We start from the raw sequence: 19,750 nt of genomic DNA on the forward strand, positions 1-19,750 counted from the left end.
TATCCCTATATTCCAACATAGCAAACAAAACCTATAGTTTTTCACTGACACTGGATAATAGAAAATACAGGAAAGTCCATTGCCACATGACTGGTCAAATAATGGTTCATAGAGGCTAATGAAACTCATTAGGTGTCTACCAAATGGGTTAACAACAACAAAAAAATAATATAGACACACATGTACACATACATATATATAGCATAATGGATTTTTAAATAAAATTATGTAGTATTTTTTACAAATACATATTCTTTACATAATAAATTATATGAAATATATAAATAAATTTTTTTTTTGAGGAATGAGATTAAGAATGTTCTATTTTCTTCTTTGTGTTCAATTGTACTTTCTAACTTTTCTAGACTTAGCATTTGTTACTTTTACAACAAAACAACTATTAAGGGTAAGAGGAGAGAGATAGGGTACAAAACATATTCCACAGTAGTAATTTAGAGCTGCTTTTGGGTCATCCTGAGATGTTCTGGAGCTCAGCCATGAAGAGCTGACACTGATGCAAGAATCTTCTCAGGGTACATTTCTTTTTCCTAATAGAAATGCTCTTTATCTAAAGCAAACTAATGCCCATGAGGCAACCCAGCCTATAGCCTATTTTACAAATAAAGTTTAAGTGGAACACAGCTACACTTACTTATGTTCTGTCTACAGCTGCTTTCATACTACAATGACAGAGTTGAGTAGTTGCCACAGAGGTTATATGGCCTACATAGTCTAAAAAATTTGCTATCTAGCCCTTTACAGAAAATTTACTGACTCCTGATCCAGTACATATCTCAGGGAAAAGGATCTCTAGAATGTTTTTGCATTTGTTACAGAACTCACCCACTCCGATGTTTAAAAGCTATGGTTTGTGATGTCCAAATCTGAAACACATCATTAAGTTCTTTAGCCTCATAATTTAACACCACTGTTTCAAGTAAATTTAATTCATGTATGTCTAGTTCAATTAAATATAATCCTACAAAATGTGCTTTTGGAAAATTTGTTTAATGTTGGAAAAAAACCACCAATACCATTCTTAAATACTCGAAGTTTCCCTTTGCTGGAGTGAACTTCAGAACCTAAAAAATGAATTGTACTTAAACTCAGGATCAACAAGGCCAAGTATGTATGAGCATTTTTCCTCTCTTTAAAGATGATAGTTTGAGTACAGATTGGCCCTAATAAAGTGGGCTTGGGATCCTATTTTAAGCTTGAATGTCACTAGCTTTTTTCCTTAACACCAACATATACCCCTCAATCAAGCTTCTACTCTACATTTTATTTAGCTTGGGCATATACATTAACAAAATACTATGTGTTTAATTATTCACTTAAAATACACCTATTCTACTCAAGAATTACCATCAGCTCTTCAAATTCAGAAAAAATAATCAAAGGGACACAAGCACACATTTCCTGATCACAAACCTAAACCTTGAACACTCCAATTAAATTGACAAACATACAATGTTTACCTAATGTATGTTGAGTCCCATACATGCTCAACTGAAAGACCAACTCGGCATATAAGGAACTTTCAATCTGATTAATTTGGGGGTATATAGCTCACAATTTCTTTATGGTAAGTACGAGAGTACCTGACAGAGCTCTTCCTCTCTACCAGTTATTCATGGCTTTGTGCCCTGAATATTGTCATATCAAATTAGATTTTTTTTTTCTAAGCCTCTATAAAGGTTTTGTATCTGTGCTTAGTCTTTGATCTCCTGTAATTACCTAAATTTTGGCCACTGTAAAACCCAAAAACTAGCCTTCAATTAATGTATCAGTTAAATAAGACTGTCACAAATAATAGGAAGACTTCCATAGAAATATTAAGTTAGTATCAGAGTGAAATTCTTATGGTTTAAAAATTGGAATTTAACATGAAATTAATAATGATAATGGTAATAATAGATTTGCATTGAGCTAGGCATTTGACATGAATTATCTCAGATATTCCTTCTAGAAATTTTATGAGGAAATTTCCATTATCTGTGTTTTACAGGAGATTGAGGAAGATTAAACAGCTTTCTGAAAATAGTAAGTTAGCAAAAGACAGAGCAAAGACTCAGTGCCAGGTCTGATTGCATTGCCTGTTTCACAATATCCCAACTCCACATCTTGCACATTTCTATATGTACCCCTTAGGGTTGACTATTTTCTTTCTGCTACATAAGAAATGTCTATTTACTTTAGAAAAATTTTAAAGCATAAAAATGGAGATAACTGTGTAAGTCTAAGGGAAGTCAACAAAATTTAGATAAACCTTTATATCTTCATGATACTAGAACAGAGTGGTAGGAGGGAGAGAGAGGGATGCCTTAGAAATATTTGATCTTAACATTTTTAAAACTTAAACAATTAAAACTATCATTTTTAAAGTAATGTGCATTTTTTTCCTCCTAGGGTGGAGTTTAACTTTCTTTTGGAAAAACTACTTAAATGAGCATTTAGTGGAGCATATCTAAGGGCAAGTTCCTTGGGAAGCCATGAGTTCTGTGAATTTTCCCCAAACAGCTGATTAGGCTGAGACAGTAAGCATCTACTCAGTAAATGTGTGCTCCTAAGAGTTAGAAGAGTTTTTCCTTTCTCAATCTGTTTGTGCACCATGTACCTTAAATGTTATGGTTCATTCTTGGTTGCTAGGTCAATGTACAATAAAATATTTGATAAGAGCTTAGGAAGGGGGCAGCCCGGGTAGCTCAGCGGTTTAGCATCGCCTTTGGCCCAGGGTGTGATCCTGGAGACCCAGGATCGAGTCCCATGTCAGGCTCCCTGCATGGAGCCTGCTTCTCCCTCTGCTTGTCTCTCTCTCTCTTTCTCTCTCTCTCTTTCTCTCTCTCTCATCGAATGAATAAATAAAATCTTTAAAAAAAAAAAAGAGCTTAGGAAGGGTAACCTGATTCACACCTTAACATCTCCCCTGGTACACTAGGGAAAGGAGAGTGAGAGGAATTAAATGAGGTTTTGTACTGCAAAACTTGAGTGGGATTGTTGGTGTTTATTTTGGATGGAATAAACCAGTTTACAGGGTAATGTACTCTTCTACTATTGAGGCTGTTTGATGGCCAGATTAAACCTATGCATGTGGAAGGTGGGATTTCACTTGCGTGGATATTCCCATTGTAAACCGGTATAGGAAAGTCTTAATAATGAGGTAGGCCTGATTGGAGGAAGGAAAGTCTTCTTTGCTCCCTGCTCTGGGTCCAGGTGTTAACTGGTTCTGGAAACTAAAGCAAGATATTGCTCTGGCAGGTTCTTGGTGGTGAGCTACCTTCTGCCACACAGAAGCACTCCAGGAGCTGGTCAAGGGGCTAACCTAGTAAGGAATTGTGATGTTGGCTTAGACTTTAAGTGTAGCTATCTTTAATAGTAGATTTAACTGATCATCTACAAAATTTTGTCTTCCACGCTGCAGTAAAATCAGTTGCTGTGAACAGCCGAAGAATGACAAACTTAGAATGGGATGTGGTGTTCTTCCTCAGACTGGTATGCACATGTGTTGGGCAAGTTGGCTAGTGGGGAATGAAAAGCATCAGATTGAGGCTTGGCTTAACAAAGCAGCAACATTGCAAGGGTCAACCATGGCAAATGTAGCATGGTGAACAGAGGATGAACCCGAAAGACTGAGCCCAAACATGCATGAAATGATACCATTGGATTGCTAGAAATAGCTTTGGGAAGATTTTGCAGGGGGAGGAGGAGCAATTTCCAGCAATCAGACAATTAAAAAAAAAAGAAAAAAGTTATTTGGTAATCATACTGTTGAGACCTAAGCTTTATGTATTATAAGATGAAGAAAACAAGGTCAGAAATAGCTTCATCTTTAGCAAAGATCTCTGCTGCTGTGGCAACTCTCTAGGCCAGCTGGCCCTGACTTTTCTCAAGCCCATTAACTGACCTGCCACACAGGGGTCAGTGTGTTCAATTCTGTAGAGCAAGGCAAATTACTTAATAGGATAAAATGCAAACATACTCCCAACTGAAGACTTACTCTATCTGCCACACCCATGTAGTGACCTGCTCACTGCTATTTACTATAGTATTTTTAAAAAGGGCCAGGGTTGGGGTGGGGAATTCCTTCAAAGAAATTCCAAATGCAACTCACTCCCTTGATTCCATTCCTTCCTCAGGATTCCCCCACAGAGAATCATGTAAAACATTTACTACACTCAGTAAGTTTGAGAATAAAGAACTTTTAGCACAGTGTGAGAAATCTGGCTATATATTCCATGTAATATATGTTAATATTTTTATTAATTTATTCAGTAAATATAGAGCCCATCTTCATACTAGGTGCTACATTAGGGAATTAGGAGGTTAGTATTTGCTTTCATGTTGCTTATGAACTATTTCTGAAAGGATTTAAGAAGACATATATGAATGATTATAACACAAAACATGGTAATTTGGGATCACAATATAATAGAGACAATACAAAGTTTGAAGGAAACTGACGTCACTGATTTCTTGAGGGAAACTCCTTTCTGCCCAGACTTTGAATTTCTTAAGGGTTTTGAGCATATAAAGGTGATGGGAAGATCATATGTATGGCATATGCTCTGTGAATGGTCTCTTTTTAACCTAAACTCAAACTGAAATTTTCCTGTAGGTCTTTGTGCAAGAGAACCTATAAATCAAAGTGGATGTTATTTTCAAGCATGGTTTTGTAAAATACAAAAAAATTGGAGCAAATAACTTCTCTTTGCTTCTCTTTTTTTCTGATATAAAAAGATACAAAGCTATGATATAAGGATCTCAAAGTATATACTTTAGAGCAATTATGATATCAAAATAATTAAATAGCTTGTTAGATAATCTCTTTTAAATATGAACTATTTTAAATATACTCTGGTGGGTGATATATCCATCTATTGATCTATATATGTACCTACCTACCTACCTACCTACCTTCCTGATATATCTGGAATAAGAAGGAAAAACTGTCACAATTGATGAGAATGGATTTATTTGATCAGAATGGCTCCTACCATTCAATCTGGACATTATCCATAAAAGTAACATATATAGGCGACCTATATTTGTCTCAGAAAAAAAATCTTTGGATTTTTCCTGGCAATTGCATAATTGTTTTCTAAACCTCAAATTTCTGTTATGAATGTAACTGAAAAAAATATGTTAGGCTTGTAACAATGATGATCATTTCAGCTATTAAAAACAAGCAAATACATATGCAATACCAGAATCCAAAACCAAAATCTTTAATTTGGCTACAGTGGAACATTTAATTCCAGAGGATGATGAGTTGCCTTCTTTCTGGTTCTGCCAGTATGAATACATTTCAAAAATACTGCACATATTAGGAGATCCACTTGTGATCATTAAGTGTTGGAAGTTTGACTATTTAGTGAGTACCTTTTTCTTGGGAGGCACAGTAGATATATAACATATTAGTTTCAGGTATACAGTGTAATAATTTGATATTTGTATATATTGTAAGACCATTACCAAAATAAATTTAGTTAACATCCATCATCATACAGTTTTAAATTTTTTTTCTTGTGATGAGGACCTATAAGATTACTCATAGCCACTTTCAAATATGCAATACAGTACAGCATGGTGGCTACAGTTAATAATACTGCATTGTATATTCGCTATACAAATATTAAATCATTATGCATGGCAGCACAATAAAGCTATCAATATAATCATAGAGCCAATCAAATTCCAGTTAATTAGATATGCCTAGGTCCTTGTAAAAAATGTATGCTGCTTGCCCCCAAAGAAGCCTTTTGTTTCTCTGTTCCATGGCCTTTAAATAAATGAGGGCCTGTCTGATTGGCTCTAGAGCTCATCTTCCTTCTTGAACAGAACAGTTCTGGGAAGTTCTGTGGGCTAATGTACTGTCCTTTTTGGTTCAGGTCCCTGAAACAATCCATACTTCAGTAGCCTGTTTCAATTTTTCAGTTTGATGCCCTCCAGCTCCTGCCTTTAACTAAATCTGTTGTATATTCTTTAAGCTTTTGCAAATCCACTTCCCTATTCTTAAACACACACACACACACACACACACACACTCTCCCTACTGCTCTGGTGAGTCACCTTTGCCAGACAATACATTAGGATATGCAAGTAGGTATATCCTACACATACATACACAACATATGAGAAGCAAATCATGATGCATGCAGTTCACTGCAAGTATTCTTAACTAGCATTGTGTATTCATTTGTCTGGGAAGAATGTTTAAGACAGATTTTAGAGATATAGGAAAGACTAGAAGGAGAAATAGTTTCTGCCACAAAAGACAAGAATGGGAAACAAAATAGAAATAATTTAAAACACAGGATTTCACTTTCCATGAGTTTTAGAGATAAAAACTATTACATCTCTTTATTTTAGTCAGAAAAATGACATATTTTCCCATTCAAAAAGGCAAAAGGAAAACAGATTTTAAAGGTATAAAGATTGCAGAAGAAATCACCTGAATAATAGTGAGGTGGTTTTGTTTTTGTTTAGAAAGCAATAAAGCTGAAAGATAACTGCAGGTTATGACAGAATCAGCTGATAAAATGCACCTTAGAAGAAATATCTGTGATTTAGAAAAAAAAAACTTGTATTATAATGATTTCTTTTCATAATCCGACCTGTTCACCCCCTTCAGAGTATATTCCATCGCTCCTGCAATCAGCAGTGGTTCTATCAAAGTCTTCCTTGTATAAATATTAACTCATCTTCAAAGAAGCAAGTAATCACTAAATTCAAATCTATGTTGCTTTTCTAGGCAGGTAACTGTTTATAACTACTCAATTTCCTGTCACTGTTTCCCTCTGACCTTAAGAACTGAAATCTTAAAGGTTCAACTTTGATCAGTTTCTCGGATGAGGACTAGTCTCCCAGGACTTGAGGACATGTAAGGAGCCCAAACCTGACAGCACTCTGTCTCGGCTTCTGTTCAGGATTGTTGCAGGTTTCGCTCTGATTCACAATTTATTTATTTATCCCTCCTATTTTTCATTAAATGATCTCCAACGTTTATTCTTCCCCATAAGTATCCCACAATTGGGCTTCTATCCATGAGTTCCAGCCTCTTTGTAGGTATCTTCTACCTGCTGTCTAAACGTTGTAAGGTCACAAAACACATCCTGCCTGATCCCATCCTTCCCTCATTGGTAACTTTTTTCATGCTCTACAAGTTTCTCCCTATCACTTGCTCTGCTTCCCACATTCAGCCTGGTCTCTAGATTGTACCTTTCCATATGGGCCTTCTATGTCACTGAGCAATAGAAGCAGTCCTTGCCCAGAACCATCTAGGCTGAGCTTTGCATGGTCTCCAAAGAGTTGTTGCATAGGTCTTCTTATGATCAGATATATCATATATTTGGAAGGGCTCTTAGAGATCATGTATTCCAATTCCCAGAGTAATGTAGATAATCTAGGATTATATACCTTGTTTATAATTTTTATACAAAGTAACACTCAAGGAATGTGTATGTTACTAGATATTTCTGATATCTCCCAAGATTAGTAGTTCCCTCTCTAGATTGTAGTATTACAATGAAAATGCAAAGGTAATGTTATCTAATATTGAGGGCTGCAGAGCAGTTGAATCAATGGATATTTATTTCCTCTAGGCTGTGGAAATCTAAAAGACATAAAATAAATTCCCAAACAATTTGGGAACAAAAAAACGTTAAGCACTCAAGAACAACATGTGGTAAATGTTAGGATTCTCACCATCAGAACCATAGGACTCATCTGGGACTCAAGCTCGGCTTTGAAAGATGTAACTGGATTCTTTAAAATGGACAGGGGAATAAAAAGAAGTAAACCAGGAGGAAAATATCATCAGAGTGGGATCCTTTAGGTCAACTGAATCCAGCATGGAACCAGAATGATTAGAATATGGCTTTGTGCTGGACCAAGAGAAGATGCCAAGAATACTTGCCAGAATCTATGTATCAAAGCTCCTACTACCAGAAGGGATCTAGGGGAAACGCTCTGGGTTAGAAAGAAGAATAAGAACTCATAAGAATTAGGAATCTTTTATAGCTCCATCTCAACTATGACAATGAACCTCTGGATTCAACCTCTGGATTTCGTGTTTTTGGTTCCTGCTTTCACTTCTAAAGTAGACACAAGAAAACTACTGTTACCTACATCTTGTGTTTATATTGAAAAAGATGTAAAATGTAGAAAAAGGACATTCAAAAAATTTGAGTATAGCTGACACACATGCTACTTTAATTTCAGGTGATCACCATGTTACTTTACCACATGTTATACTATGTTCACCACAAATACAGCCATCTTCTTTTAAAGGACTGTCATGCAACATTGCTAAATGTATTGCTGGTGCCTTGATTTTATAGGCCTGGCTGCACTGCAGCATCTCCAAATACCAGGCTCACTTTTGTTTAGGGAAATCATGACTGAGTGCCCACTATGTGCCATGCTGCGTAGAGTTGGCCACATATGAATCTGGTCAGATCTATCAGGGTTTTGAGTTAATTCTACTGCCCTCAGGTTAGTCTCCAATGAACCTAGGATAGTTCCTGGGCCCCTGGTTGCCCACAGTGCCACAGACAACTGTAAGCCCACTACCTATTAAAACCATAGGGATTGGATTTTAACCGAATTCAAGTGCCCTAGAGAAAACTGAAGTCCAGTATTAAATCCCAGGCTTCGTCATCAGACCATGACTCATGCCACTCCCTTGCCACCTCCTAGAAACAGGACACTGTCTTCTATGGCTCGGACTCAGACCAGTGTTCTAAGACCTAGCTCTTCCCACCATAAATTTACTAATTACAATTAACTCTTGAGCAACAAATCTTAGAAGAGGTTATTTCTGTCAACCTGAGGAGGGCCCCTTTGGCTATGCCCCCCTCTCCTAACTTATAATGCTTTGCAGCCATGCTCACCATATGAACAAGATACACCCATGTTGTATGCACAAGTAATGACCCCAGTGCCAATCTCCATCCTTTTGAAAATGTATGAGCCTGCTCACACTTTGAATTCTTTCCCTAATGTAAAGCTCTCAAGCAGTATGTCTGTTGCTCCTTTAGCTTGCAATAACTACATGCTTCTACACATTTTTTCTTGATTTGGCTGAGGAGCATCCTGTTTCCAGTGCAGTACTATATCCCATTGAAACCAAAGCCTTACACCTGAATCCTCAAGGCTTGCACAAAGTGATATTCAAATAATCTAAGGTGCTTATAGCCCCTTGAGACAGTTTCAGTTCCATAATACATTCAGATAGTACAGTAGTTACACATTAAAAATTCCAGCACCTCTATCAATGACAGATTTCATACAGCAAGCCAAAAGATTCAGATTGGATTCCAGCATCCTAGCTTTTCAGTAAACAGTGCCTCAAATTAAATTACTTTGCCTTAACCTAAAGCAGAGGCTGGTGCTTAACTTTTCTTTTCTGGAGCCATACTTCACATTCGAGGATGTTCTATTTCCCCTTTAGAGATGTTGCTTATTGTAGGCAATTCCAGTTCCTGAAGCAGATTTGCTGTGTTGCCAAGCAGGGTAAATCTCTACAGAGCAGCTGGCTAAGTATGTGTTGATTGTGGGAAAGCAACACCCAGGCTGATTTTCAAAGCCTGACCTTGGGATTTCATCAGCTCAGTGAGGATTTTCAATCATTAATGAGCAAAATGCTCAGGAAAAATTCTGATTATTGTCGTAGTTCCCCACCTCTGGGAATAGCTCCTTTACAGACCCATAATATATAGCTTCAGAGAAAAGCATTGGACATACGTTTATAGAAAACCTCACATGCGAAGTGGCATAGTTTAGCGTGTCTAAACTTTTGTAAGTGTGACTTTCTGGTTTGGTTGATTTTCAATTTGCTTTATTTGATCTGAAGAAAAGGCAACAATTTACTCGGCAAGAAAAGCAAATATTAACAGCTGCCTTGCTGGACTTTTTAACGTGAGTACAATTTTTTTTATAAAAAGGAAAATTTCAAAGTTTGACAAAATTATTAGATTGTTCATGAAGTATTTCAGTTATATTGAATTAAATTTCACTTCCACATAGCTAATTTTTTTTCCTAAATATGTTGCTGTTTGACTTTGAATAAACAATTCAACTTAGATATAACACTAAAACTAGCTTGTAGGCTCTGTATATTATGTTGGCCTTGGGCATTAACTTGAGAAAGGGAATTAGTGTGATTTAGATAGCTTAAGCTAAATCCAATTTTTAGATTTGTCTGTAAACATAGGATCATGACTATTTTTTGAAGACTTGCTATGTTTCTATAGTTATGATTATACCACAATGAAATGACATAAGATAACAGGACAGGGGAAAAATAAATCTCACATATGAAATTGATCTTGGTATTTATTATAGATTTGAAACTGCACAATCCTCTTATGAACTTTAAATCCTATTTCCAGTTTGATTTGACTTTGTTACTATATACCTAAAAGTGGGGCATGACACTATAGAAAGCATACAGAGCTAGTAGCTGTGTTCTTGCCCTTTACTCACTAGAACAGATGCTCTATCTCCTTGGACACAGGATTCCCCTTTGGAGAATGGACATTATGATTTCTGAGGATATGTTAGTGCAATATTTTGTGATAGTCCCTGTAAATTGTTACTATTTATGATAATACCACTTAGAGTGCTCACTATTAATATTGACATGTAAAATAGTGATTTATCACAATAATAGAGGTAAAAGTTACACGGACCATTGTTGTATAGTTTCTTAGTATCTTTGTCCTAGAGACCTTTTCTTGAATTGCTCATGGAGATATTATTCTGGGTATTTTGAAGAACATGGTTTACCAAGAACCCAAATAATAAAGGTTCCTGCATGAAACAGTGATATAAAGACACATGAAGTACGATTCTAAACCTGAGCATAGATTAGAGTTCTGTTTTCCTCAAAGCTTTCTGTAGGAAAGCCCAAAGATATGTTAATGATTCTTCCCACAAATTTGAACTTTTTTCTTTAATAGCCTCAGGCATCAAATCCCCAAAGTAGAAGAAAATTCAAAATTTGTGCGATTCTATTGTATAAAAACTAAACCTTACCAAAAGTTAGTTTTGGGTACCTCTTGCATCATTTTTCCTGGCAGCTATGTCAGTATAAGAGACCCTAAAGGAATTTAGGTGGACATATTTTATAAAATTTCTAATAACTATCAATGATATTTTTAAGGACAACTACATGGAAAAAGAAGTTTTAGCTATACTGAAAATAAAAGCTGTAAAGCAGAAAAAAAGAAGAAATCCTATCAGCTAGATGATTAGCCAACAATTGCTCTAGTAGTTGGGGATGTTGTTGGGGAATTCAGGAGTCCAGGGGCTGACTTGTGTTTGGATTATGGGAGAAAGTGGAAAAAGGTGACTCCCTACCTTTATCCATCTCCATTATCTAGATTATCTAGATAAATCTCACTTAAAGTTTACAAGATGGCCTGCCATTCTTTTTTTTTTAAGATTTTATTTATTTATTCATAAGAAACACACACAGAGAGAGAGAAAGGCAGAGACACAGGCAGAGGGAGAAGCAGGCTCCATGCAGGAAGCCTGACACAGGACTCAATCCCTGGACTCCAGGATTACGCCCTGGGCCAAAGGCAGGTGTCAAACCACTGCGCCACCCAGGGATCCCAGGCATTCTGATTTCATACAAGGTTTTTCTTGTCCAACACAAGTACTCAACCACAAGTGGGGATAGGAAAGCAGCTAACATTTTAAAACTTTTTTTATCTGACACTATTAGACTTTGGAAATATCCTTTATTTTTCACATTGAGCTCATGAAGAAAATATTATTAACTCCATTTGCAGATGAAAACCAAGACTTAGAAAGACACTTAACCAGTAAGTAGCAAGATCAGGATTTTTCTGGCATAAAACTGTTTTTTTCCTGTTATACTTTGCCATTTCCTGAAGCAGTTCGATTAAGCCAAATCTAGGGTTTGGCAAGAGCAGTGCAATTAACAGAAAGAGGTCCAAGAAATGTAGCAGATCCTGAAAAGTGTGTCCAAGGATGGTTATCTGGATGAAAATACACTTTGTTTCAACAGTGAACATTTTTCAGGGTTGTATGTTCCTTTTTTTTTTTTCTCCAAAGAAAAAGATTTGGGAATGCTTACATATGCCTCCACTACCACTCCAAGATCAAAGGTGAGCTTCTTAGAAAGAAAGCAAGAGAAATAAGCCATTGTCTATACCTAGGAGTCAATGCATCATCCACCATGAGCTGGGAGAAATCTCTGTGTTTTCTTGCAGTGGAACTTAATGCTTTAGCAGGTTTAAAGAGGTTCTTCCTCCACTCTTCTTTGGGGAATGAAAGCTGAAGAAGAGCCCCTCATCATCCTGAGACAGGAATCCTCTTTAACTTCATCATTAGCTGCACTCAGTGCTGTCATATTAACAACCTCATGGGAACTAGTTATATCATGGACTATGTGAATGATGATCCCTGGAGTTTGGCATGGTGCAATCTGCATGGCCAAAAGTGATGATCTGGTAGTACTCAAGGGCTGAGACTGGTTCCTGTGTTTGAGGCTAATCCATGTTCAATATACCAAGATACAAATGTAAAAAATTTATGCCAGCAGACAAATAATAACTACCAGAAATATATAGCTTCCAGTCACTGTTGTTGTCACTTGTCCTTTGCCTTGCACATTCCTACTCCTCAAAAGGAGCTGCTCAATCTTTGTCACTCTAAGAATATATATGTCACTATAAGGTTGATTCTATCTTCTCAACAGAGAAAACAGATGTGAGCAGTATGAACTTCCATAGCTTCCAGCTCCCCCATGTTCAGTCATCTGCAAAAGGGTTTAAACCTGAGGAAGAAACTCATCATCTCCAAACTAAACTCTGCACCTGTGCTCTTAACCCAATCCCTTTCACCCACTCTCAGAACACATTCATCAACAAATTCCATTTTTTCCCCTCATTCAGGCTCTCAGCATTTCCCATATAAATATGGCATAGCCTCCAAACTGATCTCTCAACTGCCAGGGTTTTCCTCTTCCTATTTATTTTCCCTCCTGCACTAGAATTATCTTCCTAAAAAATGTTTTCATAAAATCAACTCATCAGCACCTCGCATTTCACACAAGATTCTTCACAATTTGTCAGCATCATTTTAGCCTTGCCTCCCACAAGATTTTGTGACAGAGAGGGAGAGAGAAAGGGGGGGCGGGAGAGGGAGGGAGGGAGGGAGAAGGGAACAGAGAGGGGAGGAGGAGAGAAGAAGGGGATGGGGGGGGGGGGACAGATTAGTTAGCCATCTGCAATGAGACCGGTGCAAAGTTTGGCATCATGCACAAATCATTTCACTTAATCTTCACTATCCTCTGAACTAGGTTTTATTATTTCCATTCAATGGAATAAATAGATATTTCTCTTTATATAAATGAGGAAATGGAGACTCAGGGAGGCTAAATGATGCAAGAATGACACATAGCTAGGAAGAAATTAGGGTGAATAAAGAACATATCCTGCACTGGCAAGTTCAGGGTAATTTTTGCTGTACTATATGCACTTGAGGATGTACCCAGTCAGTACTGTAAAGTAGTACCAAGTGAATTAGTCATCCTAAAGGGACATAAGGTAGATAAAGAATAAGGTTCCTCTTCAGCTTGGGATGTCCAGGAAATCTGGTGGAAAAAATGAGATTTCAAATGACTCTCAAAGGTGGGTAAAACTTTTTAAGGGGAAAGGTAAGCTTTCCAGGGTGAGGAAATGACAGGTGTAAAGTTCTAGGAGTCTAGTTCACGATGCAAACATGTTTAGAGAATTCTTAGTGGCAAGCATTGGGAAATGGACAAGAGAGTTAGATGTAGGAAAATTGATGGCATTATCACAGAAGTAATGTGGACTTGGAAAGATTTTGAGGAATATGTAAGATGAAAATGGCATTTTTAGATTCTATATATTATTATAATGAAGTGAGGAAGAACATATTAATCTTAGTAGGTGATGACATATGTTTACTTGGCAGGAATGAAAAAAATGTATGTTTTGGAAAAAATATTTGGCTAAATAACTGGTGAGGCATTTAGGTCCAAGTGGCTACTATCAGCTGATGCCAAGAATTCAGAATGGGAAGAAAAGTTTCTTTGCATAAGACAAGCAGATAAATTTTTGTTTGGTTCAAGAAAAAAAAAAAGGAAAAAAAGAGAAGCATGAAAAGAAATGAAGGGGACCTAAGGATAAGCAAAATGGATGGAGGAACTACCAGTTCAAGTATTTGAAATTAACCACATGCTTACCCCCCTATAGTCTCCAAAGGTCGTGAATGAGAATACAAACAGGGATATATTTGAAGATTGGAATGTTAATAGGTTTCTCAGTGACAGAGTGGTTTGATTGTGGAATATAGAGATGAATAGTAGAGAGCATCTAAAAATTTTAGCCTGGTACACACACAGGGCATAGCTAAAGAATTGGAAGGAATTCTGCCCATAATGGAGAGGCTCCATTCCTAGAGCTGTTAGGTATGGAAAGCAAGAGGTTGGGGCAGAAGTCAGGGTAATAGGTAATAGTTAAAAGACTGTTTTAAGAAGCAGCTGTATCATCAGGCTCTTTCCTTGGGCTTGTTGCATGAGGTCCCTCCCTCCAGAAAAATCCTTCGAAGAATTCTCAAAACAAATAATTTGCTGAGTATGGGTAGAGTTAGAGTTCACCTATCTAACTAAAATGAAGCCTGCAGTTGGCCCGTCCCATCCATTCATCCTTTTCATTCAGAAAAGTGGTTTATTGGAACAGGAAACCCATACATACCAGCTACATAATTAATCAATGTAGTCTTTCATTTGTTATTACAGATGGAAAACCAAAACTCCCAGACATTTGAGAAAAATAAATACCACCAAAGAGAATGACCAAGATGAATTTACTCCAGAAATAATTAACAGATCAGTGCTTTTCACAAGTACTTATTAATGAATTCAGTGAAATCCAAGAATATATTACATCTCTAAAATATAATAGGCTGCAAAAAAAAAAGCCATCAGAAATGACAGTGTTCTTACAAATCACAAAGAAACATTGGACTTCTGTTCCTGCTTAGGATACAGAAATCAGCAAGAGTGTTGTTCTCACCCTAATGAGAGCAAGCCTGGTAGTCTTAAAAAATCCTATTTTTTTTCTAGCCCTTCAGGGAGCTGTGATTACAAGGCAACATGCAAACTGAAATCCAAACAGCAAGAAGCTCCTTGGAGGAGAGAGGGAACACACAACTCTTTTCCTTTGACTAGAACAAAGAGACTAGCGGAATTGGCCATCATAGAAGCAGGTAAGAAAAAAAAGAAGGTTAAAATGTCAACAAGTTCTTTGTGGCTGTGTATAAGCTAATAGGACAATTCAGAATTCCCAGAGCTCCAGACACAGGAAGAGTCCATGCTCTTGGCTGAAGCTTTTACATAGCCCTCCACTGAGTTCTAGAAGGAACAATGGGGCCTGACCAGACCTGAGGGAGACCATCTTGCTTGTGTGGGAATTTAGGACCTGCCTACACATGAGGTTGGAACAGGAGAATCTAGAGATAATACTCTTTTGCACTTCATCCTTTGCACAAGGATAAGGCAATGGTCACCTGCCACTGTGGGACAATCAGGAAACCTGCCCACTCATTCTACCCCATGTTGACACCACCAGAAGAAGCCTTCTGACCCCAGGAAGGGGCAGGAAACCACTCCTACTTACCCTGCACAGATACAAGATAGAGGCTTTCACTGCTGGGCTGGAGCAGGAATGCTGACAGAGCCCCATCACTGAGGATCAGGCTCCTAGGACTTGCCTAACCTGAGGCAGGAGCAGGGAACTGAGAAAACCCCAGCACCAAGTGCCAGAAGGCTGCTTCAGGAGGGAGTAAGAATGCCAAGAGACATTCTCTCTTGTAGTACAGAAAGGGGCCCGCTGGAAAGCTGCCAGTGGAGAAGGAATACTGAGAGAAACTTCTGGAAGTTCAGGTCTCACACTAAACATAAAGTAGCAGCAGAAGGAATTTAAATCTATGGTGCCTCTAGGCTTGTCAAAAACGCAGAATAAAATACAAAAGAAAAAAAATAGAGAAAAATTAAGAGATATAGAGAATCACTGTCACAAGTTTTAATCTCCACAAAATCAGACTTCTTGAAAAAAGAACAGAGACATGATTAAAGGAGTAATAGATGATGATTTTCCTGTGCAGAAGCAAATCAGGACTCTACAAATAGAACCTTACCAGTGTCCAGCGGGATCAGTGGGGGAAAAAAAAAAAAGCCAACCTAGAGGTATCTTTGTAAAACATCAGAATACTAGGGACAAAAAAAAAGAACCTTAAACATCTAGAGAGAAAATAAGGTCACTTGCAAAAGTACAAGAATCATAGATGGGTTTTAGAATTTAAATCAGCAATACTGAATGTCAGAGGACAGTGAAACAATGTGTTCAGGATGTTAAAAATTATTTTGAACTGCTAATTCCATACCAATCAAACTAACCAAGTGTATGCTGAAAGAAACAGGAGAGTCTCAAACATGGTGGACATACTGCCTGTGGCCTGCCAAATTTTCACTATAATTGGGGACTATACATACTGGCAGCTGTTGCTAACATTAAGAATCACAGTGGGGGCAGCCCCGGTGGCCCAGTGGTTTAGCACCGCCTTCAGCCCAGGGTGTGATCCCGGAGACGGGGGATCAAGTCCCACGTCAGGCTCCCTGCACAGAGCCTGCTTCTCGCTCTGCCTGTGTCTCTGCCTCTCTCTTTCTCTCTCTCTCTGTGTCTGTCATGAATAAATAAATAAAATATTAAAAAAAAGAATCACACAGTGGACCCTCATCTGTCCTCTGGCAGGTCTTATTTTGTCAATTATTCTTCATGGCCCTCTGTGGGGTTCTGCAGGGGGTGTCAGGTCTGTGCCTCTCACAGGACCCTCAGCTTTTGCAGCTCACTTCCTCTACAAGCAAGTTTGGACATATGATGGTTGTTTTAAACCAGGGTCTCTCAACTGATAAAGTAACATTTTTTGGGGCTGCATAATTCTTTATTTTGGGGAAATGTCCTGTGTATTTTAGGACATTTAGCAGCAGTCCCGGCTTCTACCCACTAGTAGTGACAATCCCCCAGCAATGACAACCAAAAATGTATTCAGACATTTCCAAATGTTTCCTGGGAGGCAACATGGTCCCTTTTCTAGAACCTCTGTCTTAGGAGGTTAATAGTCTTTCCTATGGGGTTTGCAATTTCATTGGCAATAAAATTCTTTCAAAATATGTAAACTATTGATCTATTTGTTATCAGTCATTTTCAGACACTAGTAACCATGCAATAAACTCAAAGTTTATTCCTAGACATAATTTTCACGCTTGATTTCTTGACTACCCTGGGGCCAACAAGCTGGAGTGGGAAGGCAACACCTGAATCCTAATGAGCAACAGTGGATCAAAGACTCTTTCAATCTTATATCCTGCAGTTTGTATTCTAGAAAACAGTTGGCTTTTCCATTCCTTTGTGGTGTCCAATTTCTGGATTCTATTTTCTTTCATTTCTGCTTGCAAACTAGCCAATTCTTATCTAAACTCATCTCATTCTTCTAATACTTTAGCCAGGAGCAGCCAACACAGATGTTCACTCTGACTCTTCCCAACCACTGCCTGAAAGTTTCAGGCTCAGTTGGCATATGGTCTCTTTCAAAGTGCTCATAAATAATAGTTTACCATAATTACTCCCACTGTATAACAGGTCTTTATAGGGTCCCAGCCTTCAGTTTGATTTTGTGCAATCTGACACCCAACCACGAAGTCACATATTTTAGGATTTGCATTTCTGCATCAGCTCACACCAAGGTACCAGTTTCTGCATTAGTCAGTGTTGGTTATATGCTCTAATAAAAAGTTCCCAAATCCCAGTGGCTCAATACCATACACCTTTATTCCTTGCTTATATCATATTCCAATTTGAATCAGTGTGTGTGGGATATGTGTTCCACTCTGTCATTCATGGCACCCAGGATTCTTCCATCTGTTGCTTTTTTCTCTCCGAGGTCTTCCAATCTTCTCCATTTAGTTGGTGGATAAAAGAAAGAGGGTTGCATATATGAGATACTTGTGCTCCAGCTCCCCAAGTGGGCACATTACTTCTTTAAGGATGTTTTTCTAACTACAAGGAGCCTGGAAATACAATAGTTGTGCACAAAGAAAAGGAGAACAGGATTACACAAATACTGGAAGCACTAGCAGTTTCTGCTACTAAAGTTAAAGAAAAACAGAAATTCAGAGGTTTATAGAACAAATAGATTTTAAAATACTTTAATGGATTTAAACTCGATTATTTGATTGAGAAGCTGGAAATCTTACTAATGTATGTTAAAAAGTATATATTTTATCTCTATATATTTTTTCTTTCTCTTTCTTACTCTATTTTCTCAGTAAGAAAAAACATCAGAAGAATAACATAGGAACAAAATAGCATAGGAAAAAATAGCATAACAATAAAACTGGGAACTTCAGGAAGGGAAAAATAACTATACAAATTGATTATATTCTAAAAATAAAACAAGTTATAATCTACATGATGAGATGAACAACAAAAAACTCGTTGACCTTGGTATTTGAAATCTATCCTTTGTGTGGGACAAGTTTAGAGACACAGGAATATACTGTCCTAAAGTTCGCCACCCACAGTGAATAATGCTTATATAATGATGGCATAGTATGAGAAACCATTTGCTTTAAAATATTTGTACTTGGGATCCCTGGGTGGCGCAGTGGTTTAGCGCCTGCCTTTGGCCCAGGGCGCGATCCTGGAGACCCGGGATCGAATCCCACGTTGGGCTCCCGGTGCATGGAGCCTGCTTCTCCCTCTGCCTGTGTCTCTTGCCTCTCTCTCTCTCTCTCTCTCTCACTGTGTGCCTATCATAAATAAATAAAAATTAAAATAAAATAAAATAAAATATTTGTACTTTATAGAAAAAAATACAGATTTATAGTTATAAAATAGAATCTAAAGATTTTTGTATTTTGACAATGTAAAAGAATATTCTATATATGAATTCAGAAAATCAAAATGAACAGAGATACATAGTGTTCAGAATGATGAATATCCTGGTATTTGGACATAGGAGAAATTACTACAGTTATAAATAAAGGAGATGAACAGGGCCAATGGCACTTGTTCTAAACGTTGTCACTCCTAATTGTTGTTATACTACTGTGAATATTATTATGTCTGGAAAAGTTTCCCAAAGATGTTTCTCTATAGTGTTTTGTTTATTGATAATTATCTGCTATTACTTGAATTTAGAAAATCCAGGACTATTGCGAAAAGTAGGCAATTTTTCCACCAATTACCGCTTTGTGTGAAAATGGGGCTAGTGACTGGGAGATAGTAATAGCATTAGATTAGAACTACCTTTGTGAAAGCCTCACTCTGTAGGGCTCCTTCTATAGTTCAGATAATGTATCCTAGTTATTAGGGGTCTGAGGCTTATCAAAAGAGACAGAATTAATCATGCTGGGTTGTTTGATATGTTTTGGAGAATGGACATGACTCCACTAAAATGAAAAAAGAAAAATAATTTTCTGAGGGCTTTTGAATGCTAAGGTTACCCTCCTGTTCCCCCTATCGTCCATCTCCAGATTAAAGCTTGGAGCAATCACCAGATTTAAAGTTGGGGGGGGGGGGGCGGTGGCAGGCAGGGGCGGGAGATGGGTGGAGGCAGTCTGCACCTGGAAACCATTTTCTTGATTTGTGCTGGCTGGAGTCCTGGAGATGTAACAGCAAGTATGCCTCTC

General features: G+C 37.6%; 1 long non-coding RNA gene across 1 annotated transcript in view; it reads left to right on the forward strand.

The window, feature by feature from the left end:
* LOC140599297 (uncharacterized) overlaps positions 1 to 19,750 on the forward strand; it is a 66,367-nt gene that overhangs the window by 25,012 nt on the left and 21,605 nt on the right. The window contains exon 2 of the long non-coding RNA XR_012002008.1: positions 15,125 to 15,267. This is a non-coding gene — a long non-coding RNA (uncharacterized lncRNA). The remainder of the gene's footprint in view (positions 1 to 15,124; positions 15,268 to 19,750) is intronic.

The sequence above is a fragment of the Vulpes vulpes genome, chromosome 6 (genome assembly GCF_048418805.1).
Source record: "Vulpes vulpes isolate BD-2025 chromosome 6, VulVul3, whole genome shotgun sequence".
Lineage (NCBI taxonomy): Eukaryota > Metazoa > Chordata > Mammalia > Carnivora > Canidae > Vulpes > Vulpes vulpes.